The sequence below is a fragment of the Bombina bombina genome, chromosome 2 (assembly GCF_027579735.1).
Source record: "Bombina bombina isolate aBomBom1 chromosome 2, aBomBom1.pri, whole genome shotgun sequence".
In the NCBI taxonomy this organism is placed as follows: domain Eukaryota; kingdom Metazoa; phylum Chordata; class Amphibia; order Anura; family Bombinatoridae; genus Bombina; species Bombina bombina.
The window spans coordinates 935230078-935257035 of NC_069500.1; positions in this window are offsets into that span (position 1 = coordinate 935230078).

Below are 26958 nucleotides of genomic sequence, written 5' to 3' on the forward strand. Positions count from 1 at the left end.
ATTAAAGGGAAAATCCTAAGAAAAAACCCAGACTTTACACATTAACTCTCTAAATACAATTTAGCAGAAAATAACCTAAATTATACAGTTCTAATATTCCAGTCTCTTTCAGTAACGTGGTTCAATTATTAGACAAAGGCCAAACTTAATAAAGGAATTATTTATTATGCCAAAAATATTATGCACAATGCATTATTAATAAAAAGTTGTTACAAATAAAATGACACACACAAACAGTGTTTTAAAATAAAAAGGAGAAAAACAGAATTGAATACTTTCCTAGTGTTCAAGATCTGCGCCAAGGGCTGGCATGAAAATGATGGCTCCTTACTTCTGTAAAACAGCTCCCCTTGTAAGAATGAACCCTTATTGTTAAAAACATAAGATTCTTATACCATTTTCCAGAGATCAGGTTGCCTGACCACACCCTCCTGGGCGGGCTAAGAAACCCCCCTGTCTTTATGCCCTTCAATAGACTATGTTCTTGCCTGAAATTATGCAATCCATTATAATTTCTGCTAGGTAACTCTATTTCTATATTTACATATTGGGAACCTCTTAGTTTCATTGGGAGAATCGGTTTGATATCAAATATGTCATAGGTTGTCATATTTACCTTCATTTAAGGTTATAACAGTTTTAACACACATATGTACATAATATACCAATGTCCTTTCAGTGACCTGCTCAGTTTTTGTGATGGAGGCCCTGTTTTGCATCAGGCATTCTATTGACAGCCTAAGCCATAAACCCTTTCCTGTGTGTTTTCTGAAACTAAGAGCTTGAGTGGCTTTATGACTCAATGCATACACAATAACATTTGGTGGGGCTATTTAGGAGGCTCCTGGCACTTCAAAGAAAACACAAGTCACAATTCTTCTTAAAAAACAAATAACTGTTTTGAGTTCAAGCTACACAGAATTAACCCCTTCTTAGCTAAATCCTGAGGTTTTCATGACAATCCGCAATATCGGCTCATGTCTGCTCGCACAATGATAAGTCGGCCCCTTAGTGTGAGAAAAAACTGTTCCCTACAAGATGTGAGAGCGCGCACCTCTCAGATCTTGTGATTTCTCACGCTATAAAAGTACAGCTAATTTTGGGCCATTGCACGATAAGGGATAGATTAAGAGTGGCACACTAACTGTAGCATGTGAGCAATATCAGGTTTTTTTCAGCTTTTTGCGCAACAGAAATAGTGTGCGCATTACGAGTTGAAAGTAAACGCGTTCACTCCAGCACATTCGACTTCAGAGCTCGCATAATTAACACTGAGCTCATATTAACACTGTATGATAAAAAAATAGTTAAAAAAATAATAATAAAAAAACTTATAAACGCTCAAAGATATATGGTATGAGTTAGAAAAAAAAGGAGCTACAAAGGGCTCTACCATATATATTCATTTATACATGTGTGTATGTATATATATATACTGTATATATATATATATATATTTATATATAATCATGGCCAAAAATATTGGCACCCCTGCATTTCTGTCAGATAATGCACTACTTCGCCCAGAAAAATGTTGCAATTACAAATGTTTAGGCATTCTCATGTTTATTTATTTTGTTTGTATTGGTATGACACAAAAAAGTGGAGAAAAAAAGCCAAATCTGACACATTCCCTGCAAAACTCCAAAAATGGAGTGGACAAAATTATTGGCACCTTCTCAAAATTGTAAGAAATAATTGCATTCCAAGTTTGTGATGCTCCTGTAATTTGTAATTAAACTCATCTGTATCAATTAACAGGTGCTGACAATAAAGAAATCACACCGGCAACCTGTTAAAATGGAGACTCAACCTTTCTGTTGTGTGTCTCTCTGTGCCACACTGAGCATTGAGAAGAGAAAGAACAGCAAAGAATTGTCTGAGGATTTAAGAACAAAAATTGTGGAAATGCATGGACAATCTCAAGGTTACAAGTCAATCCTCAGAGATCTTAATGTTCCTGTGTCTACTGTGTGCAACATTGTCAAGAAGTTTACAGCCCATGGCACTGTAGCTAATCTCGTTGGACGTGGACGAAAGAGAAAAATTGATCAAAGATTGCAACAAAGGATTGTTTGAATGGTGAATAAAGAACCTCGATCAGCTTCCAGACAAATTCAAGCTGATCTTCAGGCATAGGGTACAAATGTGTCAGCTTGCACTATACATCACCATCTGAATGAAAATGGATGCTATGGTAGGAGACCCAGGAGGACCCCACTGCTGACACAGAAACATAAAAAAGCCAGAGTGGAATTTGCCAAAACTTACCTGAGGAAGCCAAAGTCCTTTTGGGAGAATGTGCTGTGGACAGACAAAACAAAATTACAGCTTTTCGGTAAAACCCATCATTCTACTGTTTTCAGAAAAAGAAATGAGGCTTTTAAAGAAAAGAATACAGTCTCTACAGTCAAACATTGTGGAGGTTCACTGATGTTTTGGGATTGCTTTGCTGCTTCAGGCACTGGATGTCTTGACTGTGTGCATGGCATTATGAAATCTGACTAAAAAGAATAAAATAATTTTGTCCAGTCCATTGGAATCAGATTTGGCTTTTTTTTCTCCACTTTTTTGTGTCATACCAATACAAACAAAAAAAATAAACATGAGAATGCCTAAACATTTGTAATTGCAACAATTTTCTGGGCGAAGTGGTGCATTATCTAACAGAAATGCATGGGTGCCAATATTTAATATATATGTGTGTATGTACGGATGTATTTAAGTATGTATGTGTTTTACTTTACACATTTAACATTCCAACGTTCTTCACGTATAGGATAATGTACTTTTTATTGTAAATACATATTTCTATATTTGTATATATCTACAATATATATCTATTCCTCCATAGCTATGTATTTTTCATTAACAGTATTAGATAAGTATAGAAATATATATTTAATAATAAAAAGTACATTATTTTTATGTGAAGGGCATAGGAATGTAAAATATGCGTAACGTGCATCAGGATTCGCAATTTAGGACTAACGTGGTCGGGTTAGTTCACATATTAAATACATACTGTAAAAAAAATATATAAATGTATCCTATGGATTATTTAGAATATTTACCAGTATGTCTAAAAAATTTAAATATTTTTTATTAATATTTTTTAATAATTTATTTATAATTTCATGAACTCGCATTGAAGATACTAAATTACAAAAAATAAAAAAATACTAAATTACGAAAAATAACAAACAAAATTATCCAAAATAAAAACAATTACACCTAATCTGATAGCCCTATAAAAATAAAAAGCCCCCACAAAATTAAAAAAAACCTAACCTACAATAAACTACCAATAGAACCTAAAAGGGCCTTTTGTATTGCATTGTCCTAAAGAAATCAGCTCTTTTCCCTGAAAAAAAATATGAAGAACCCCCAACAGTAAAACCCACCACCCAACCAACCCCCCAAAATAAAAAACCTAACTCTAAGAAAAACCTAAGCTACCCATTGTCCTGCATTTGTATTAGCTCTTTTTCTTGCCCTTAACACCAAAAAAAGTTTTAAAAAACCTAACACTAACCCCCATTGATCCACTTACAGTTTCTAAAGTCCGGACATCCAGGAGGCGAGAAGTCTTCATCCAGGCAGTGAAGTCTTTATCCATCCAGGAGGTGTCTTCTATCTTCATCCAGATGGCATCTTCTATCTTCATCCCTGCAGCGTGGAGGGGGTCCATCCTGAAGACATCCAGCACGTTCAATGCAAGGGAGCCTTTTCAAAATGGCATCCCTTGCATTCCTATTGGCTGACTTGATTTTTTAAATACATAGCAGCCATTAGGATGAGAGCTACTGAAATAATATTGGCTGTTCGAATCAGCCAATAGGATGAGAGCTACTGAAATTCTATTGGCTGATTTGAACAGCCAATAGAATTTCACTAGCTCTCATCCTATTGGCTGATTTGAACAGCCAATAGAATTTCAGTAGCTCTCATCCTATTGGCTGATTTGAACAGCCAATAGGATTTCAGTAGCTCTCATCCTATTGGCTGATTTGAATATCCAAAATCAAATCAGCCAAAAGGAATGCAAGGGACAACATTTTGAAAAGGCTCCCTTGCATTGAAGATTCAGTATACGGCGGATACCATATGAAGAGGATGTCTTCAGGATGGACCCGCTCCACGCCACCGGGATTAAGATAGAAGATGCCGTCTGGATGAAGATAGAAGATGCCGTCTGGATGAAGATAGAAGACACCGCTTGGATGAATGAAGACCTCGCCACTTGGATGAAGACTTCTCGCCACCTCGATGTCCGGACTTCAGAAACTGTAAGTGAATCAATGGGGTTTAGTGTTATTTTTTTTTAAAACTTTTGTTGGGTGGGTTTTTTTTAGATTAGGGTTTGGGCTTGTCTTAAAAGAGCTAAATGCTCTTTTAAGGGCAATAAAAAGAGCTAAATGCCCTTTTTAAGGGCAATACCCATACAAATGCACTTTTCAGGGCAATGGGTAGCTTAGGTTTTTGTTAGAGTTAGGTTTTTTATTTTAGGGGGTTGGTTGGGTGGTGGGTTTTACTGTTGGGGGGGTCTTTGTATTTTTTTTCAGGGAAAAGAGCTGATTTCTTTAGGGCAATGCCCAATGCCCAATTTAAGGGCTATTGGGAGTTTATTGTAGGCTAGGGATTTTTTTATTTTGGGGGGGCTTTTTTATTTTTATAGGGCTATTAGATTAGGTTTAATTGTTTTTATTTTGAATAATTTTGTTTGTTATTTTTTATAATTTAGTATTTTTAATTTTTTTTAACTGTATATTATTTTTTTTAGTAGTGTTAGGTTTTTTAATGAGTAATTTAATTCATTTAATTGATAGTTATTTTAATTTTAGTATAATAGTAATGTTAGTTTAATTTATAGTTTAAACTTACGGTTAGATTTAGAGTTTTGCGGCCAAAGGGGTGCGTTAGCTACGCATGTTTTTTTCCCCCGCACCTTTTAAACAACACTGGTATTTAGAGTTCTCTGAAGGGCTGCGTTAGGCTCCAAAAAGGGAGCTTAGAGCATAATTTACCGCCACTTCAACTCTAAATACCAGCGTTGCTTACGAATGCGGCCAGCTTCAAAAACGTACTCATGCACGATTCCCCCATAGGAAACAATGGGGCAGTTTGAGCTGAAAAAAAACCTAACACCTGCAAAAAAGCAGCGTTCAGCTCCTAACGCAGCCCCATTGTTTTCTATGGGGAAACAGTTCCTAAGTCTGCACCTAACACCCTAACATGAACCCCGAGTCTAAACACCCCTAACCTTACACTTATTAACCCCTAATCTGCCACCCCCGCTATCGCTGACCCCTGCATTATATTATGAACCCCTAATCTGCTGCCCCCAACGTTGCCGACACCTACATTATATTTATTAACCCCTAATCTGCCCCCCCCAATGTTGCCGCTACCTTACCTACACTTATTAACCCCTTTTCTGCCGACCGGACCTCACCGTTACTATAATAAATGTATTAACCCCTAATATAGCTACAATATAACGAATAATTATATTGTAGCTATTTTAGGATTTATATTTATTTTACAGGCAACTTTGTATTTATTTTAACTAGGTACAATAGCTATTAAATATTTATTAACTATTTAATAGCTACCTAGTTAAAATAATTACAAAATTACCTGTAAAATAAACCCTAACCTAAATTACAATTAAACCTAACACTACACTATACATCAATAAATAAATTAACTAAACTACCTACAATTACCTACAATTAAATCAACTAAACTAAATTACAAAAAAAAAACACTAAATTACAAAAAATAAAAAAAGAATACAAGAATTTTAAACTAATTACACCTACTCTAAGCCCCCTAAAAAAATAACAAAGCCCCCCAAAATAAAAAAAATGCCCTACCCTATTCTAAAATAAAAAGTTATTACCACTCAAACCCCCCTTAAAAAACCTAACACTAAGCCCCTGAAGATCTTCCTACCTTATCTTCACCCAGCCGGGTATCACCGATCCGTCCAGAAGAGGGTCCGAAGTCTTCATCCTATCCGGGCAGAAGAGCTCCTCCAGAGGGTCCGAAGTCTTCAACCTATCCGGGCAGAAGAGGACATCCGGACCGGCAGAGATATTCCAGGCGGCATCTTCTATCTTCTTCCATCCGGCGCGGAGTGGGACCATCTTGAAGCAGACGACGCGAAGCCATCCTTCTTCACCGACATCCTAGGTCCAAATGAAGGTTCCTTTAAATGACGTCATCCAAGATGGCGTCCCTTGAATTCCGATTGGCTGATACGATTCTATCAGCCAATCGGAATTAAGGTTGGAAAAATCTGATTGGCTGATTGAATCAGCCAATCAGATTCAAGTTCAATCCGATCAGCCAATAGAATGCGAGCTCAATCTGATTGGCTGATTCAATCAGCCAATCAGATTTTTCCTACCTTAATTCCGATTGGCTGATAGAATCCTATCAGCCAATCGGAATTTGAGGGATGCCATCTTGGATGACGTCATTTAAAGGAACTTTCATTCGGACTTAGGACGTCGGTGAAGAAGGATGGCTCTGCGCCGGCTGCTTCAAGATGGTCCCGCTCTGCGACGGATGGAAGAAGATAGAAGATGCCGCCTGGATGAAGATGTCTGCCGGTCCGGATGTCCTCTTCTGCCCGGATAGGGTGAAGACTTCGGACCCTCTGGAGGAGCTCTTCTGCCTTGATAGGATCGGACCCTCTTCTGGACTGATCGGTGATACCCGACTGGGTGAAGATAAGGTAGGAAGATCTTCAGGGGCTTAGTGTTAGGTTTTTTTAAGGGGGTTTGGGTTAGATTAGGGGTATGTGGGTGGTAGGTTGTAATGTTGGGGGGGGGTATTGTATGTTTTTTTTACAGGCAAAAGAGCTGTTTTCTTTGGGGCATGCCCCGCAAAAGGCCCTTTTAAGGGCTGGTAAGGTAATAGAGCTGGTAACTTTTTATTTTAGAATAGGGTAGGGCATTTGTTTATTTTGGGGGGCTTTGTTATTTTTTTAGGGGGCTTAGAGTAGGTGTAATTAGTTTAAAATTCTTGTATTCTTTTTTTAATTTTTGTAATTTAGTTTAGTTGATTTAATTGTAGGTAATTGTAGGTAGTTTAGTTAATTTATTTATTGATAGTGTAGTGTTTGGCTTAATTGTAACTTAGGTTAGGATTTATTTTACAGGTAATTTTGTAATTATTTTAACTAGGTAGCTATTAAATAGTTAATAACTATTTAATAGCTATTGTACCTAGTTAAAATAAATACAAAGTTGCCTGTAAAATAAATAGAAATCCTAAAATAGCTACAATATAATTATTCGTTATATTGTAGCTATATTAGGGTTTATTTTACAGGTAAGTATTTAGCTTTAAATAGGAATAATTTATTTAATAAGAGTTAATTTATTTCATTAGATAAAAATTATTTTTAACTTAGGGGGGTGTTAGTGTTAGGGTTAGACTTAGCTTTAGGGGTTAATACATTTATTATAGTAGCGGCGAGGTCCGGTCGGCAGATTAGGGGTTAATAAGTGTAGGTAAGGTAGCGGCGACATTGGGGGGGCAGATTAGGGGTTAATAAATATTATGTAGGTGTCGGCGATATTAGGGGCAGCAGAATAGGGGTACATAGGGATAATGTAGGTTGCGGCGGTGTGCGGTCGGCAGATTAGGGGTTAAAAAAAATTATTATAGTGGCGGCGATGTGGGGGGACCTTGGTTTAGGGGTACATAGGTAGTTTATCGGTGTTAGTGTACTTTAGAGCACAGTAGTTAAGAGCTTTATGAACCGGCGTTAGCCCATAAAGCTCTTAACTCCTGACTTTTTTCTGCGGCTGGAGTTTTGTCGTTAGAGTTATAACGCTCACTTCAGCCAAGACTCTAAATACCAGCGTTAGAAAGATCCCATTGTAAAGATAGGATACGCAATTGGCGTAAGGGGATCTGCGGTATTGAAAAGTTGCGGCTGGAAAGTGAGCGTTAGACCCTTTCCTGACTGACTCTAAATACCAACGGGCGGCCAAAACCAGCGTTAGGACCCCTTATCGCTGGTTTTGACGGCTAACGCAGAACTCTAAATCTAGGCGTTAGTTTTTTTTATAATTTCCCAGGTAAGTTTTTACTTATTTTAAGATAGGGATCTTGTAATTTTAAATTAAAGTTAGGGGGTTGTTAGGTTTAGGGGTTAATAGTTTAATTTAGTTTTTAGGTTTAGGTTTGTTTAGTGGCAGTGATGTGAGAGGCCAGAGGTTTTAGGGGTTAATAACTTTATTTAGTGGTGGCGATGTCGGGGAGTGGCAGAATAGGGGTTAATATCTTTATTATAGTGTGGGCGATGTTGGGGTGCGGGGGAATAGGGGTTAATTGCCTGTAGTTATCAAGGTCTGGCGGACCTGATCCGACACTGCGGATCAGGTCCGCTAGACCTCGCTGAATACGGTGAGCAATACATTCGCCGTATTCAGCATTGCACCAGCAGCTCACAAGAGCTGCTGGTGCAACACCGCCCCCTGCAGGCCGCCAGCAGGGGGGTGTCAATCAACCCGATCATACTCAATTCTCTTTGTCTTTGTCTTTGTGACCGCTGCTTCATAACTGCTGTTTCTGGCGAGTCTGAAGACTCGCCAGAAACACGGGCCCACAAGCTCCTTTCGGAGCTTGATAGATAGGCCCCACAAACTTTATTATAGTGGTGACGATGTTGGGGAGTGGCGGAATAGGGGTTAATACATTTTATTAGTGTTTGCGATGCGGGAGGGCCTCATTTTAGGGGTTAATAGGTAGTTTATGGGTGTTAGTGTACTTTCTAACATTTTAGTTATGAGTTTTGTGTAACAGTTTTGTTGCGTAAAATTCATAACTACTGATCTCAGATTGCGAAATGGATCATGTCGGTACAGGCTGTAACGCAAGCTTTTTAGCCTCATTGCAAAACTTGTAATGGCAGTGCTATGGAAATCCCATGCAAAAACATCATTTTTTTGAGTGCGGGACTGACGTTGTGTTACAGGCTAAAATGCTTGTGGTACAACTATACCGACACGACTCGTAATGGTTTTTTCAGCGTTAAAACACGAACACAAAACTCATAATCTAGGTGATTGAAAATAATGTAATTTAAAAATTATTAAATATATATTTCTATGTATATCTGATACTGTTAATGGAAAATAGATATCTATACCTATACTCACCGGCCACTTTATTAGGTACACCTGTTCAATTTCTTGATAACACAAATTGCTAATCAGCCAATCAGATGGCAGCAACTCAATGCATTTAGGCATCTAGACGTGGTGAAGGCAACTTACTAAAGTTCAAACCGAGCATCAGAATGGGAAAGAAAGGGAATTAAGTGACTTTAAACGTGGCATGGTTGTTGGTGCCAGACGGGCTGGTCTGAGTATTTCAAAAACTGCTGATCTACTGGGATTTGCACGCACAACTATCTCTAGGGTTTACAGAGAAAGGTCTGAAAAAGAGAAAATATCCAGTGAGCAGCAGCTGTGTGGACGGAAATGCTTTATTGATATCAGAGGTCAGAGGAGAATGGGCAGACTGGTTCGAGATGATAGAAAGGCAACAGTAGCTCAAATAACCACTCGTAATAACCAAGGTATGCAGAATACCATCTCTGAATGCACAACACATCGAACCTTGAATCAGATGGGCTACAGCAGCAGAAGACCAAACTGGGTGCCACTCCTGTAAGCTAAGAACAGGAAACTGAGGCTACAATTCGCACAGGCTCACCAAAATTTGACAATAGAAGATTGGAAAAAAGTTGCTTCGTCTGATGAGTCTCAATTTCAGCTGTGACATTCATATGGTAGGGTCAGAATTTGGCGTAAACAGCATGAATGCATGGATTCATCCTGCCTTGTATCAATGATTCAGGCTGGTGGTGGTGGTGTAATGGTATGGGGGATATTTTCTTAGCACACTTTGGGCCCCTTAGTACCAATTGAGCATTGTTTAAATGCCGCAACCTACCTGAGTATTGTTGCTGACCATGTCCATCCCTTTATGACTACAGTGTACCGATCTTCTAACGGCTACTTCCAGCAGGATAATACACCATGTCACAAAGCTCAAATCATCTCAAACTGGTTTCTTGACTATGACAATGAGTTCACAGTCACCAGATCTCAATCCAATAGAGCACCTTTGTGATGTGGTGGAACGGGAGATTTGCATTATGGATGTGCAACCGACAAATCTGCAGCAACTGAGTGATACTATAATGTCAATATGGACCAAAATGTCTGAATGTTTTCAACACCTTGTTGAATCTATGCCACAAAGAATTAAGGCAGTTCTGTAGGAAAAAGTTGTTGCGATATTTGGTTAGCGTGCATCGGGTTTCACACATGCTCAAACTTTTTACTTTCAACTTGTAATAGAAACGCAACCTGACACGCGCAAAAAGCTTCTGTCTAGAAAAGTTATTGACCGAGCGAGAGTACAAAATAGCACTCCATACATAATCTAGCCCTAAATAAGTCACGCACATTTTGGACAATGTCACGCTAAATAAGTAGTGCAACACTCTGAAAGACAAATTCAGGACAATCTGGTATACCTTAAAATTAAGGGACAAACTTCCCTAATCTTTCTCAGAAAAAAATGTGACTAATGGTCACCTTAGTATCTACTTATTTGGCTAATAATAATAAATATCTGACTAATAATGTATTTGTGTTTCTTTTTTTGTGTTTTCTGTTTTTTGTAATTATTAAAATTTATTTTTAATGCCATATTAAAGCTTTAATGCTTTTGCCTTATAAAATATAAGATAAAACCTTTGGTTTCAGCAGTTAAAATTACAGCTGAGAAAATAATTTACCCTTAAAGGTATAGAAAGTTCAAAATAAAAATGTGCATGGGTGTATTTCATTTAAAAATATAAGCATTTTGCACAAATGCTTCTAGTAAAAAGTAATGACTGTTAGGCAAAGCAACACAATGCACTACTGAGAGCTAGCTGATGATTAGTGGCTACACATATATGCATTTTGTGACTGGCTGAGATGATCTGTTCAGCTAACTCCCACTAGTGCGCTGCTCGGCATGAGAATGAGGATCCCATTGGAGTGTATGGAAGCACGCTCTCGTGAGCGTAATGCTTCCGTGCAATGCAAATGCAAGGTCGCATTCGTATTGCTTCTCACTTGTAGTACCAGTGCACACAATACTATTACTTGAGCGCAAATATCTTTTTCGCATAAGCGATATTTTGCACTCAACTTGTAATCTAGCCCTTAATAATTAGGAAGTTTTAATTTATTAAGGTATTGTATTTTCTTAAAATGTTTTGGCTCACAATTTATGTATTTATTTGCCAAAGGACACTAATGCTGTAAAAGAGCATTTTAGTTTTGCTTTAGTAGAAAGTAGTGCTTATTTAGCCCTGTAATCCTGAGTGACTTTTTTAATCTAATGCATTTTATGAGATAATAAAAATGATAGATTTTTCCAATAGGTATACAATGCGTAAAGTCCTGCAGAAATGGCAGAACAACCGAGATTTATGGCTCACAGGACTTACCCTGTGGGAAAACGTAGAAAAGAAATTTACTACAGTTACTGAAGTATCTGAAATAGGATTAGCACCAGTGGCTTTAGGGCTCAATAATGAAAAATAACAAGCCTTAAGGGGCTTCTGAAAGTCCTATAAGCTATAAGGAACCCTAGATATCAGTCCAGTACAGGACATTATTTTGAAGGATTAACTTGTAAAAATTCCTTATTACATCTGTGGGAAGAGTTGGAAATCTTGGAAGATACATTAGAAGAGTTGTCGAGAGTTCTAAAAGGGCTAGAAACAAATGTTGAGACTGTGGGGGATATATATCAAAGCCTCAACTATGCTGCATTCGCCGGCACCAATACACTCGCCTAACATCGTGGCCGGGGACCTGAATACGATCTCCATATTTATAAAAAAAAGCCGGCAAAAAGACACGCACCAAGTACGGAACGATGAGCATCGTACTGTTGTTAACTAGCAGTCATCGATCTCACATCTATTCGGCTTTTTACCAACTTTACTTATACCCTGTCACTAAACGCCGCCACTATACTAAAATGTTTAACCCCTATCCCGCCGCTCCCGGACCCCGCCGCAACCTAAATAAAGTTATTAACCCCTATCCCGCTCCCAGACCCCGCCTAAACCTTTGGCCCCCCACATCACTACCACTAACTAAACCTATTAACCACTAAACCGCCAGCCCCCCATTTCGCCATAAACTAAATTAAGCTATTAACCCCTAAACCTAACAAACCGCTAACTTTAAATTAAAATTACAACATCCCTATTCCCTTATGTAAAGAACATTGGAATGTGAAATATTTAAATATCTACGGTAAATATGAAGGTAAAACCATTATTAAATATTAATATTGAATAAAAATGCTTTTCCATGTTTTCAGGTATTTGACTGCAAAGGACTCTAATGCACACACATATATATTTATATGTATGTATGTACATGTGTATTTACGTGTTTATATGTGTATATATGTATGAAAATACATATATACACATATAAATACATAAATACATTTGTACACACTTATAGGGGGATATTTACCAAGCCGTCAACCGCAAATAAGCTGGAATTTCGCAGCGTAATTGTGGCGAGCTTGATCCGACCTAGTTATCAAAGTCTATAGACCGGCAAAAGTTGAAATCTGTGATGTAACATACGATCCGCCGGTCTCAATTCGACACAGATCGATGCTTACGTCATTACAGATTCGGTCCCCCCTGGCGGTTTAGGGGATAATATGTTTAGCTAATGGTAGTAATGTGGGAGGCCAGAGGTTTAGGGGTTAATACATTTATTTAGTGGCAGCGGGGTCCGGGAGCGGTGGGATAGGGGTTAATACATTTTATTTAGGTTGTGGCTGTGTCTGGGAGCGGTGGGATAGGGGTTAATAACTTTATTACAGTTGCTGCAGGGTCTAGGAGCGGCGGGATAGGGGTTAATAACTTTATTAAAGTTGCTGCGGGGTCCAGGAGCGGCGGGATAGGGGTTAAACATTTTAGTATAGTGGCGGCGTTTAGTGACAGGGTATAAATAAAGTTGGTAAAAAGCCGAATAGCAGCGAGATCGATGACTGCTAGTTAACAACAGTCCAATGCTCATCACCCCGTACTTGGTGCACGGCTTTTTGCTGGCTTTTTTTATAAATATGGAGATCGTATTCAGGTCCGCGGCCGCGATATTAGGCGATGTTATGCGAGCGTATTGGTGCCGGCGAATGCAGCATATTTGAGGCTTTGATAAATATCCCCCATAGTATATATATGTGCGTGTGTGTGTATATATATTTAATATATAATTAACTTTATATTCAACCTCAATGTCATAATGCACTCCACTGGAAGTAATATTAGTCAGTAACATTAAATATTAGTGAAATCAATTCGCTAAAGAGTGACCAAAGCTCTTCAATTCTTAAACTGGCTCCATGTGTTCATAAAATAATTGTAGAAATGTATCCTACTGGTTACTGGAGTTTTCCAATAATCTTTTAATGAAATCCAAAGAAATGTTCAACCTTTTACCTTTACTAAACATGTGTTGCTGCCTCAACTGTGCTCTTTCCCAAAACTTCTATGAAAATAGGGTTTTAGTAGCATAATTTGGTGAAAGCATGTATGCTCGCCTGCCAGTGTTGAGGCAAACCACAAAGGTGAGTACTCCACTAGTACATGTGATTAATTCAAAATCAGTTGCACTGTACACCTATATCTATTAAGAAAACACTTCTCTTTAAAGATGCTCTATATAGGTTGCAGAATAAAATTTAATGGAAAACGTAAAAAAAGATTATCAAAATATAATACAAAGTTTTGTTACTTCTCATAGTTTAATATTTTATTTGCATTTTTTTTGTTAATTGAAGTCCTGTTAACTAAAAGATAGACCTATTTTATTTTGCCTACTTTTTTGGCTATTTATGAGCTGTGCTAGCAATACAAGTATCTGTGTCCCTAGGAGACATTATTCATTATCCTTTTTTTCTTTGTTCTTACTACTATGTAATATGTAGTATGTCTATGGATTAAGACCTCTTGTGGATTTATATATTGTGCAAAGAAAGTAGATATGTGCAATTTGTTTCCGATCGATTCGGAAATTCGGCAAATTCGGAGATTCGGATCGAACCGAATTTCCGAATTAAAATACTGCCGAATTTATCGAATAAATCCGAATTAGTTCGGATTTATTCGGTAAATTTGGATGGCCATGGATTACACTAGTATTGTACAGTATATTAGGTTATATCACTCTGCTATGGGTTACACCTAATATACAGTACATAATACTAGTCTAATACACAGCACACATACCGAAATTCCGAATTACCGAATCGAACCGAATCCAGACGAATTTTTTTGGTTAATTCGAAGTTTTCCGAATTCGAATCGATCCAAAATGAAATTCGAAAAACTCTGAATCGATCCGAACTGAACCGAAACAAATTTTTCGATCATGCACATATCTAAAAGAAAGCTCTATTAGAAAACATTTACTTTCACTTGGTTAAATAAGTTATTTGAGTAGTTGTGCCTTATAAACCAGGTAATGTTGATATCTGTTTAGGAGAGAAAATAATTTTGTGACATTTGTAATATTGCTCTAAGCTTTATGACTATAATCAGTATTTTAAATAATTAGCGGAAAAAGGGATTGTATTAACATGTTAAGACTGAGGTAGAAAAGAGGAAAATAAGCTTCCAAGATAAAAGTTGGAGGTCCAAATTATTTGTAGGTTCGCACAGAGGGGTTGGAGGATTCTCAGGATCAAATAACTGGTTCAATACTGATTAAGATCTGTACAAAGGTCTGAATATCAGGAATCTTGACCATATTCTTGTGGTATAAAACTGATAAGGCAGAAATCTGACCTTTAAGAGAACTGACTGATAAAGTCAGAAGAAATGTAGGAATTCTAGACATTTTAAAAGAATTCAAATGGTAAACCTTTGCTTGTACACCAGGATAAAAAAGCTTTTCCTAATCTTGTGGTAGACATGTTTTCTAGCCTGTATTGAGATATCAAACACCTTATCAGAAAAACCTCTTTGTGACAGGACTAGGTTTTCAAAGCAAGGTCTTTGAGAAAGAAGATCTTTCTTGAGAGGAAGACGTCAAGGTGGGCATGAGGACATTTGAATCAGGTCTACATACCAAGTTCTGTGAAACCACACCAGAGCAATCAGAATTGCTAATGTCTATTCCTGTTTGATTTTGGCTATCACCCTGGATGGCAACACAAATCGAGGAAAAAGATAAATAAGGTTGAAAGACTAAGGAACCACTAGAGCATCTATCAACTCCACCTGAGGGCAGGGGCGAGGTTGCAATCACAATAATAAACGTTGACCTGCCACTGCCTGCACTGATATCATGTGAGTGGGACATGATGCTTCACTTGTGTTTCTGACTACAGGGGTTAGTGTTTCTGTTTTACCCATTGGTGTTTATGTGTGTGTGTGTGTGTGTATGTATGTGACTGTGTGTGTATTTATGTATGTGTGTGTGTGTGTGTGTGTGTGTATGTTTGTGAAACCAGCAAATTATAGACCTTGTTACTACAGCATCGGGGAGGGGATAAACAGTTTCACTATACAGTACCACTATATACAGTACGGGGGGGGCTGGACCATGTCACAGACTACTGTGGTCACTTTATAAAGTACTGGGGCGGGAAGGGTCAGGCCAGCCATTTCACCGACAGATTACAGACTGTGTCACTGACTCACTATATACAGTACTGGTGGGTTAAACAGTGTTACTATATACAGTAATAGGGGGTCAGACCATCTTACAGACTGTGAGCACAGGGTACCTCCTTTTGCAGACATGTAATCTGATTCACATTTTTTTTCTGTGTTAAATGTAAAAAAAAATATGTATCAAATTCACTTTTTTGGGGGGTGGGCCCTTCTTAGATTCTTGCACCTGGGCCCTGTGGTTTCTAGTTATGCTTCAGCCTGAGGGTCTTGAATCCTGGCACAATTGCAAGCAAGCTTGTGGTACATATGAGAAGCATGATATCTATCTCTGGTAGACCACACCTTTTTACTATCTGGTCAAATACCTCCTGTTTTAGAGGCCCCTGGAAAAGACATTGGTGAGTATGCCTCACAATTGTTCACTACGGGAACAAGAATAGCTGAAATAAACAATAGGGATGTTCTGCCAGGTGTTAGAATGCTGGACACTTCATTATTTGCTAGGCAACTGCAAGTTCCTCACTGGTGCTTTATGTATGCCACTGAAGGAATGTTGTTCAATTGGAAAAAAAGAAATGATTCCTACCTGAGGTTGGGCCAACTGTGAAGAGCCTTGAAGATGGCATGGACTTCTAGGATGTTTAGTGGTAACCTCACCTCCAGAGAAGAACAAATTCCTTGTGCTCTCAGGAACCTACAGACCACTCTCCATCCCTTCAGGCTGGCATCTGTGGTTATCACAGTCCGAGTGGTTTGTAGAAAAGATGCTCCCTGAATTAACAAATGGTGAGTCTGCCACCAAATTAAAGACTGTTTGATTTTGGGAGCTTATTTCAGACAGATCCTCATAGTCTCTGTTCTATTGTTGGAGCATTGCAAGCTAAAAAGGTTGTAGATGAAACCTGGCAAAGGGTACTGCATCTGAGGCAGCTACCTTTAGACCCGCCACTTCCATGCACTGAGCAACAGAAGGAAATTAATTGATTTAAAGAATAAAACAAGCTCCCTGTAGTTTGAGTCTGTGTTGTTATAGTCACATCAACATTGAGTCGATAATGGACCCCAGAAAGGAAACACAAGTTTGAGGAATTAAGGACATTTTTGGTAGACCGATTCTCCAACCATGACTTGAGGCAGTGTGAGAACAGCTTGAGTGTGAGCCATCACCAGTTGAAGAGAAGGAGCCTGTACCAGAATATCATCTTAATAGGGAGTTACATATATTCCCTGAGCTGGAACCACTGATAAAAGGGTTGCCAGTACTTTGGTAAACACTCTGGGTACCATGACTATACTGAATGGAAGTGCCACTAATTGATAATGCCTGTTGAGGAAGCCTTATCTGAGGAATCTGACATGATCCCTATGAATAGGTATATGTTGATAGGTATCCTTAAAGTCTTTTGTAGATATAAAGTGACCGTCCTGCACTAAAGGAAGTATTGAGTCAATAGTTTCCATTTTGAAGGAGGAAACTTTTGGAAATCTGTTCAAAGTCTCAAGCTCTAGAATAGGCCTAAAGGTGTCTGCTTTCTTTGGGATAATAAAAAGATTGGCGTAAAGTCCCTGATTTAGCTCTAAGACTGGAACTTCCTTTGAAGCTTTGTTCTTTACTGGATCTTGAGGAACTTGAGAAGTGAGCAATCTTCTTCTGGTGTGGGGGGGGGGGGTTGAAATAAAAGCCTATCTGATACCCTTGAAAATTATGTTCAGTACCCAAGGATCTGGAGGAGTTCTTTTTCAGGGATCCAGAAAAAAATCAATATGCTTTCTACCAGATTCCAGTCGGTTTGCCTTTAAACCAGGAATCATTGGCCTTCCTAGAGCCTTTGGGAGAACCTGAATGCTGGGTAGGGAAAGAAGACACTCCCTAATTTTTTTATTGCCCAAAGAAACAAAAGTCTGAAAGCCTCTGTTTGCCCTTAGATTTTGTGTCTTGAGGAAGGAAGGATAATTTGCCTCCAGTGACTGTAGCAATAATTGCATCTAGTCCTGACTCCTGGGCCAAATAGAATGTTTCATTAAAAAGGAAGGGATTACAGTCTAGTATTAGATATTCTTCTCACCAAAAATGTAGGTATAAGGCACATCTTAACAAAAGCACTCTAAGGAGCTGAATTATCAAGCTGCGAGTCAGCAATCAGGCTCCTCGGAAATATAAGTTAAGAAGCAGCAGTCTTAAGACCACTGCTCCTTAACTTATTCGCCACCTCTGAGGTGGCAGACAGCAATCATCCTGATCAAATACAATCATCGGGATGATTGACACCCCCTGCTAGTGGCCGATTGGCCACGAATCTGCAGGGGGCGGCATTGCACAAGCATTTCACTAGAAATGATTGTGTAATGTTAAATGCCGACAGTGTATGCTGTCAGTATTTAGCGATCCCTGGTGGACATGATCCGCTACAGCGGATTATGTCCGCCCGACACTTGATAAATCGGCCCCTATGTATTAATGTTTATCATTAATTGCTGCATTGCAAATAAAGCTGTTTGCAGTCCTTAATAAATTCAAGCAATCCTGGCTCTCCTTCAGGGATGCCTTATTAGAAATAAGTTCAGAAAATTTGTCACACCAGACTGCTGTAGCCACTGCTACGCAAGCTATTCTGACTGCTGGTTTAAACATAAAACCAGCTAATTGGAAGAACCTTCTGTGAAAACCTTCCAATTTTATGTCAGTGGTATCCTTGAAAGAGTACTGTCCTCCAAAGGAATGGTAGTCCATCTAGCAAGAGTGGAAATTGCCCCATCTACTATAGGTTTTGTTTCCCAAATCCATTTACTAGAAGCAAGAGGATATTTAGTATTGAGCTATACAGATGAAACAAAAAAAAACATCTAGTTTGCTTGATTACTTAGGTATTATATCAGAAACGGAATCAAGAGGATAGAAGATTGTTAAGGAGTTACTTTAAAGAACGTATCATTTTTTTTAAGGCTGTTTGTCAGAAGTAGGAGGGTCATCCACCTCCAAAGCGATTAAAAAGTCTCTCAATCGAGCATTAATATGTTCTAGTTTGAAATTAATGGAAACCTCTAAAACTGTTTCAGATAGAGGGTCCTGAGTTTCTGATAATCCATCCTCAGAAGAGGAATTGTTGGATTCAAATGTTCCCCTTGTGCCAGAGGGGAACTGAAGAGGGTTATCTTTGTGAGAAATCCCAGCTAAGCTAAAAGTCTGAGAATGATCCCCCTCTGTTCCATGTATGTGTCTCATGAGTGAATGCACTCTTTAAATGTTGGGGAAGTTTTAGTGGGAATTCCTGGGGTATAAGTTTTGGGTAATGCAGACCCCTGGAAAGTCTGGGAATAAGAGAATGAGGAAGTACCGTGACTAAAATTAGCCATGGATCCTGCACAAGAATTGCATAATTATACAAGGACGCACACAGCAAATTATCCTTGCAGAGTAAAACAAGAGTTGGAAGTGGTTAAATGGTCAGTAGATTGCCCATCCAAAGGGATAGCGTGCGGTCCAGAGACCTGATTGGCACCCATTTGCTCCTTTATAGAATATTAGGGGCGCAATTACATATACGGTGCAGGCTTCAGCGCAAGCGCTGCAACCCACGACGCCCGTAATTTCACCTTGCACATAGGGGTATTACATATATGGCGCCAGGCAGCTTATAAAGTGCCGTAAGTCAGATAAACTAGCGATGTCCAGAAATGAGCGTAAATACAAATTTCTGGAGTCGCCAGTGACTTACGGCACTTTAGAAACTGCCAGCACCTAAGAAAAGTAAAGAAAATAACAAATCTCCCGTAAAAGTCTAACACTCCTCCCAAAAATAAGCCTGACACGTAAAAACCCCTATATCCGCAATCCCCCCTCTCACTACTAATAATAAATGTATTAACCCCTAGACCGACTACCCCCCACAAAGCAATAAGCCTAATTAAACTATTATCCCCTATATCCACCATCAAACTAAATTATTAACCCCTACATCCGCCAACCCCAACATCGCAAACTACCTATTAAAACTATTAACCCCTAATCTGTCATTAACCCACAACACAATAAACCTATTAAAGTATTAACCCCTAATCCGCCATTAACCCACAACACAATAAACCTATTAAAGTATTAACCCCTAATCCGCCATTTACCCACAACGCAATAAATCTATTAAAGTATTAACCCCTAAACCGCCAAAGCTCCCAATGCAATAAACCTATTAAAGTATTAACCCCTAATCCGCCATTAACCCACAACACAATAAACCTATTAAAGTATTAACCCCTAAACCGCCAAAGCCCACAACACAATAAACCAACCCCTAACCTAACCCCCCCTAACCTAACACCCCTAACCTAACACCCCCTAAATGAACCCAAATTACCTAATTTACAAAATACTAAAGTTACTATTAAATTAAAAAAAACTAACACTACTTTAAAAATACAAATAAACTAAGTATAAATTAAAGAGACAGTCTAATCAAAATTCTGGAGTAGACTGTCCCTTTAAGCTACAATTACAGAAAATAAAAAAATCTAAGATTACAGAAAATAATAAAGAAAATTACCAAATTTTACAAAAATTATACCTAATCCCTATGAAAATAAAAAGCACCCCAAAATAAAAACACCCCCTAATCTAATAAACTACCAGTATCCCTGAAAAGGGCTTTTTGCAGTGCATTGCTCCAAGATAATCAGCTCTTTTTTCAAGAAAATACACAGTAAAACCCTCCACCCACCAAACCCCCCCCCCAAATAAAATAACCTAACTCTAAAAACCCTAAACTACCCATTTCCCTGAAAAGGGCATTTGTTGGGCATTGCCCTTAAAGGGCATTCAGCTCTTTTACTGCCCACCCTATCTAAATAAAATAAAAAAATAAAAAATCCCTTAAAAAACCCTAATTCTAACCCCCAAGTGGTCCTCACCTGTCCTGAAGTCCTGCGGAGAAGGTCCTGTTCCAGACGGTGAAGTCTTCTTCCAAGCGGCGACCTCTTCTTTCTTCTTCCAGGAACCAGCCGGCGCGGAGCGGAGGGCGGAGCTGAAAACCGATGACCACGGAGCTGAAGACCGGCGACCCTGGAACTGAAGACCAGCGAGCCTGGAACTGAAGACCGGCGACAGCGGAGCCATGGAGCGTAGAGGATCCTCTTCATACGATCTCCGCCGTACACTGAATAGGAATTCAAGGTACGCAGTTAAAAATGGCGTCCCGTGAATACCTATTGGCTGATTTGAGCCTTCAAATTCAAATCAGCCAATAGGATAAAAGCTACTGAAATTCTATTGGCTATTATAATCATTAAAATATAGTGCTTTCAGTGGTGTATGGGGTTCCCCAGCCTCATTGCCCCAGCAGTTTACAGAGTAATTTTTTGCCCCCCCCAAAAAAAATGAGTGCTGCCTTTACTGCCTCAAGACAAAACTGTGCTAGGGGTTCTATTACAATCCTTTACAAAACATATCAAATGATTTATTTACAAAACTTCTCGTAGACATTAATAGTAATTTTTCTGAGCAAAAATCATGTTACGTTTTTCTAATGGATTGTAGTCGAACCCTCAGACTCCAAATTCTAAAAACCTACCTAGCTATTACATCATTGTCAACCTGAAATTCAAAAGACATTTTGTCATTCCATTAAAAAATTCCAAAATACATGTTTAAGGCATTTCCATAAAAATGTTAGGATTTTATTGATATCTAATTTATTTAATATGGTGCCCTTCAACCCTCCATACTTACTTATGGAACAAAAAGAAATAAAAAGCATGAAAAGTAGCAAGTTAACAAGTTTAATATTAAACGCTTACCCACGGGCGGAACAAGAACTAAATATTGTGAGTGGCAATGTATCAGAGGAGGAGACATGGCCAAATAAAAAAAATGTGATTGTGTAAGGCACAATTGTGCCTGGAGCACCATAAGGGTGTGAGTGTAGAGCAGGAAGGTGGGAAAAGGAGTCCAGACAGTGCAGTGGCAGAGCATGAAGAACAGAGAGTGAGAAGATATGGAGAAATTGGAGAGACGGAAAGCATGTTTTATGATAGAAAATATGAGATTTCCAAAAGAATAATCACAAATATAAAAGACAACCAATGCATGGGTCTTACACTTTAAAAAAAAAGTTGGTGGTTTAAAAGAAAATAAAATCATTTATTTAAAACATTATGTTGTGCATAACACAAAAATACACATACATTCTGTACACACACATACAGACACAGACAGGCACACACTCATACATATAGACATAAACACACAGACATACACACTCATACACAAATACACACACACACACATATATATCTATCTATATATACATACAGTACACACACACACATTTACACTACAATTACATATCTTCCTTTACAATTATAGCTTCACTTACCTAATCCTGCACAAAGCCACCCCACTCACCTAATGAATATGGTATCCCATCCCTGCAGCAGCCATCACCTTCTTATCAACCCAATTAGGGAACTTTCAGGGCAGGAGCTCTGGTGCTTAGAGAGCAAATACCAGTACAGAAAAAGAGGAGCAAGTCTTGTAACAGTGTCATCTGCTGGCCTCTAATAGAAAAGCTAGTGGGCAATGTGTCCTACCTGTCACAAACAGCAATATTACAAGTTTTGCGGTATGGTATGGTAAGGCTATACCGCTGAAAAATTGGCCATTGCATGTGGAATGGCAGGTCTCCCTATTATAAGTCGCAGCGGTATAGCTATACCGCAAGCATTTTAGCCTGTAACGCAACTCTCCATTCTGCACTCAAAAAATGACGTTTGAGTGCAGGATTTCCATACCACTGTATTACAGGTTAAAATGCTTGAGTTATAGCATATACTGCCATGATCCATATCGCAATCTGAGACCAGTAGTTAGCCAATAGGATGAGAGTTACTGAAATCCTATTGGCTGATCAAATTAGCCAATAGGATTTCAGTAGCTCTCATCCTATTGGCTGATTTGAAAATGTCAGCCAATTGGAATGAAAGGTACTCCATTTTTTAATGGGTACCTTGCATTCAAGCTTCAGTATGAAGAGGATGTCCGCGCCATAGGCGATTATGCTCCACACCTCCACAGCTCCACGCCACCGGTATGAAGATAGAAGATGCCCCCGCGATGGATGAAGACTTCTCGCCGCCTGGATGAAGATGGATGCCTGGACTTCAAGAACTGTGAGTAGATTTCCTGGGGTTAGAGTAAGTTTTTTGTTTGTTTTTTGGGGTGTCTTTTTTTTTTAGATTAGGGCTTAACAATGCCCATACAAATGCCCCTATAGGGGCAATGGGTAGCTTAGGTTTTTTTTTAGACTTAGGTTTTATATTTTGGGGGGTTGGTTGGGTGGGGGGGATTTTCATTTTACGGGGGGACTTTGTAATTTTTTAAGATAAAAGAGCTGATTGCTTCAGGGCAATGCCCTACAAAAGGCCCTTTTAAGGGCTATTGGTAGTTTATTGTTAGGTTAGGGTGTGTTTTATTTTGGGGGGGATTTTTTGTTTTTAGAAGGGTGTTAGATTAGGTTTAATTGTTATTATTTTGGATAATTGTGTTTATTATTTTTTGTAAGCTTAGAGTTTTTATTTTTCGTAATGTTAGTGTCACGCCACGCCACTCTAGCTGTTGCTAGGGACGCGGCGCCTGCTTTTCTGCTTGTTGCCTAGGGGGGAGTTGGCTCCCTTCTGTGTGCGGCGGTGACGTCATCGCCGCACACTCCCTCTGTTCTGAAGCCGGTCAGGTTCTCCTGTGGCGCGAATCCTGTGCCTATGTAAGTTACTCACTTACTACCTATGACTGCCCAAGTGTAGGTGATACTTTGTGTACTCCTGGGTGTGATAGCGCACTGTATTCTGGATTGCCATATCATTATTGAACTCTGCCTGTCTGACTACTCTGCTTGCTTAACCCCTAAAGTACTGGATTGCCTCTCTGTTTATGAACTCTGCCTGTCTGACTACTCTGCTTGCTTAACCCCTAAAGTTCTGGATTGCATCTCTGTTGATGAACTCTGCCTGTCTGACTACTCTGCTTGCTTAATCCCTAATGTTCTGGATTGCCTCTCTGTTGATGAACTCTGCCTGTCTGACTACTCTGCTTGCTTAATCCCTAAAGTACTGGATTGCCTTACTGTTGCCAAAACCTGCCTGTCTGACCATTCAAGTGGTTTACCTTTGGACTGCCTTACTGTTGCCAAAACCTGCCTTTCTGACCATTCAAGTGGTTTACCTTTGGATTGCCTTACTGTTGCCAAACCCTGCCTGTCTGGCCTTTCTAGTGCTTTACCCCTGAACTGCCTTCCGCTGATTCCCTGCCTGTTGTCGCCGAAGACTATCCTGCCTGTGGTGAGTGCCGCTTACCTCATCTTGCGTACTTTCTCTGCTCTGGGATATTCCCTACACCGGGATAAGAAGACTACTGGCCGAGTTTGGTCTGATAGTGGAATATCCCATGAGCATTACAGTAAGGTAACATTACAGATATGCTCCCATGCAGCGCGACACATGCTTGTGATGAACCCTTACCTACTGGAGACTACCGCACTTCTCACGCTTCTAAGAGCGACATCGGAAGCAGTGAGACCTCTGAGCAACCTGACATCTATGAGTTAGCTGAGGATAACAGTTTTGAGGATGACGCTTTCCCAATAAAAGAAGAGAGACCCGGCAGCCAGATCGTGCAAAGCTCGGCTGAAGATATGCAGCGCGATATGGGATCTACCTTTTCTTTGAGTGTAATTACAGAAGTCCCCTTTGCTATCCCACTTGCTGATGAGTTATGAAAAGAACACCCTGAGAATTTTATTTCAAGGCCTAACAACATTTGTAGGGGATTCAAAGATACAAAACAGTACTATCATGGAACAGGTACACCCTCCCAGTCAGTGTTAGCTACCGGTTTTTCTGTTTCTCTGGGAACATTCATCACTGCTGAGAATTGCAGGCGGAAAAAATGTGTAGTAGGCTAATAAGAGTAAGTTTGGCCAGGAGCCTAGCTAAATAGTCATTTAATCTTGAGACTCCTACTGACAGCCTTAGACTGCCATATGAAGGACTTTAGTTTGACTATGGTTTGCTACTTGCAAGTTACACTCTTATATTTCTGTACAACCAGTTTGTTTGATCTGTTTATTTGTGTTCAATTTATGTTCTGCCTTCGTTTCGATTGTTTGATGCCCATGGCTCACTGCTATAGCTGCACTTTAGTTGTGTCTATTCTTGAAATGTGATATTGATTCTCCTTTTATATACAACTATGCAGGCTGCTTTATTATCCAGTTCTATCAATCAGGGAAGTGTCTGTTCTCTATCTGGTATGCGGCCGTAGTTATTTATGTGTAGGCTACCTCAAATAAGTATGCGCTAAAGCAGGGGTGGGCAAATATCGGCCTTCCAGATGTTATGGACTACATCTCCCATGGTGCTTTGCCAGATGTAGTCCATAACATCTGGAGGGCCGATAATTGCCCACCCCTGCTCTAAAGGTCATTTATGTAAGCAATAATATATACTATTGATCTTCCTTTGGAGCAAATTACAGTTTGACAGTTTAACATGTTAGATATAGATGGAAACTTGCATAGATGGTTACTGCTAAGCTTGAGTCCCTCACAGAAAAATGTATGTATAGCAGCTTTTAATTTCTCCTATGGTATAGTAAGTAATTATTGATCACTACCACAGTAAAGTTTAGTAAAATAACAACCAAGGTTAAGTTTAGCATAACAGTGAGTCTATTTATGTGTAATGCAGTACCCAACACAGGTCTCCTTATTAGTACACTATGGGCTAGATTTATTAAAGCCTTACGGCTGCAAGTTCTCACAAGAACTTGCTCGCAGTCATTTATCAAGCAGCGGTCACCAGACCGCCGCTTCCCTAACCTCTTCGCCACCTCTAATGTGGCGAAATTCAATCTCCTCGGTCTAGTCAGACCGAGGAGATTGACAGCTCCTGCCCGCGCGTGATTGGCTATGCGCGGGCAGGGGGCGGGATTGCACGCGAGCGCAACATTTTGCCCCGCCACAGGCAAGCTGAGGCGTACAGGGGCGCGTATACACGCCCCTGTACGCCTCAGCTTTAATAAATCTAGCCCTATATATTAATAGCCAATCTCAGCTGTATAATTAGTCCATATAAATGCATCTTTATTGAGCTTCTATTTTTCTGAGCATGATATCCTCATTTTTACAAGTTATGCGTATACTCTAGCCTACAGAGTGTCTAGCAAGACTATAGGTTCAAAATTGTGCACATGGCTTTTAGAATTGTGATAGTTAATGAGCAATGGTGTGCATATCCATATGAGTTGCTATTACATGTTCCTACTGATTTGTCCTCTAGCTCTACTCATAGATGTTTGGCTTAAAAATGGCCCATATCTGTTTCCATGTACAGTCTCACACTTCTGAGGGTACATTATGGCATAGTAGATACAATATCCACTCTATATATTATAAACTTGAGGCTACTTTTACATATGTTAAATTATATCATTCAGAAATTATTTGCCTAGTTTAAATATTGCAATATTTCTTATACAAAAAGCCTATGTTATGTTGTTGGCGCCTTCTCCCTTTTCTATAGATCTGTTTTGAAGTGGATGGCCATTACCCTGAGGAGAACAGTCTGTTAAACTCTGTGTGTTTTCAAAAACATACATTTCAATTGGACTTTTATTTAACAAATATATATTTATTTTTATTTTTCCTTTTTTAATATTTGCACCTTGAAGTATATCTATATAGGTTATATTTTATATATGCATTATTGTCATTTGTATTTACACATTACATATCACTTATTGCAATTCTGAGTAACAATTTATACCAAATATTTGTTTTCCCCAGTCATTGCAGATTGGGTAATCTTAAAGTGATAGTGCCCCTATTTACACTTTTTTGTGTTTAATAGACACTTTGAGTATCTATTCACACCAAGCTTCTGAGTCTCTACTTGTGCAGAATTGCACAGTTTTAAAGTGATAGCGCCCCTATTTACACTCAGCTAGATTACGAGTTTTGCGTTATAACTCAAATATCATTGTTATGGGCCATAACGCTTCATTTTCCCTACCACTGCTATTACAAGTTTCCGTAGCACCACATATATCACCGTCTACGCTCAAATACATACCGCTCACACAGACCCAGTAGTTAATGAATACTAACAAAAACATCCATGAATCACTTAAAAAACATTACACAAAATACACTTACCCTCATACAAACACTCTACAA